Below are 1,534 nucleotides of genomic sequence, written 5' to 3'. Positions count from 1 at the left end.
TCACCTTTTACCACAGGTAGCCCATCACACCATTTTTGATGAACATTAAGAAAACAGTGGTTTTCTGATTATCCCTCATCAAGCCTAAATCAAACTAGGTTATGTTCATTTTTATTAATTGTGCATGTTCCTCTCTAATTAGCTAATGAGAGACAAAAAGCAGGTTTAGAGCGGCAAAATGCAAATGACTCTTAGAAAATAGCACAAAAAGTAAATGGCAAGGCTGAGAATCATCCTTCATTGAAATGTCAGAGATAAATGGCTCAAATGTCACATCAATTAAAACGGGGGACAGTTAGTAGTTCATTAAAGAGAGAGCCATATTGCACCGTCGGGTACCGTTGCCAACCCTTACTATCTGGGGCAGACTGGCAGCGGGTCCAGATGGCACGGAAATCCTCACAGATTTCAAAATGGTCTCTGCAGGGGTGGCGTTTTTTTCCCTGCTTCCACCCTCCACAACGAGACGGGGTGTGGGCCACGGGCCCATGTAGGCCTATACACTTTCCAAATGGAGGCATGCAGAACAGTGAAGGTGCCATGGAAGTAAAAATAAAACAGAGGTCAACACAAACTTCTAAAGTAACCTAACGTATAATGGATGCAACACATTTAGCTAGAATCTGTTTCCACTAGTCCTCGACTGTCCCAGAAATCAAATGACAACAGCCTCAGAACACCTTTGACCACTTTAACCTGGTGTTCCAATTTTGGGCATATGTATTAATACCTACAAACAATTTTTTTTTTTTTTTGTTTTTTTTTTTAAACAAGCTCACAGTGTGTTGCCCTGTCACACACTGTGAACTTGTATATCAGCTATTTTCAAAATAATGTAGAATTATTTTACTTCCTAATAAATCACTAGTGATTATACCCTATAAACCAGGCCTATCCTAAAGAGCAATGTTGTTGTTTTTTAATTGACCTTGCTACTTAGGACTACAAGGACAATAGAATAATAATTAATTAATTATCAGTGTACAAAGCTTTAATAATAAAGTAGCAGTGTAGCTGCATTAGTTAAACTTTACAGCCTATCGCATATTTACACATGTCTGTCTTTACTTCTTCACTTATGTTGGAATTCACATACATAAAAGCTATTAGTTATGTTTGTTGTGAATTATATTATTATAGGCTACTGACCAAGAAGCCCTAAAAATATGTAACCCCAGCTGGGGTACCTTAGCTGCCTGACTGTTAGTACCCTGGACTACATATATGGACACTTGGATAGCTGCCTTTACTTTATGATCTAAATGTATATGCCTAGGTATTTCCACAGTGGTCTCCTTTATGAGAAAAATAGATTTTAAGTAGTATTTATGTTCAATTTACCTACATCCCTGGATCCAGGACCATTCCCTGAACCACAGTAAGAGGCAGAACACCAGGGGGAGAGAACACTTTGTCGAACCAATCAGCGAGCAGGACTCCGCCGTTGCGTCTTCTGATTGGCCGCCTCAACCACGTTGTCGGGAGAAACAGGAACAGAGATTCAGCCCTCATTGTTTTGCAATTTGCAGAGAGG

This window comes from Protomyctophum parallelum, assembly GCF_964188405.1.
Source record: "Protomyctophum parallelum genome assembly, chromosome: 10".
Taxonomy (NCBI): Eukaryota; Metazoa; Chordata; class Actinopteri; order Myctophiformes; family Myctophidae; genus Protomyctophum; species Protomyctophum parallelum.
Note: the sequence above shows the minus strand (reverse complement) of the source record.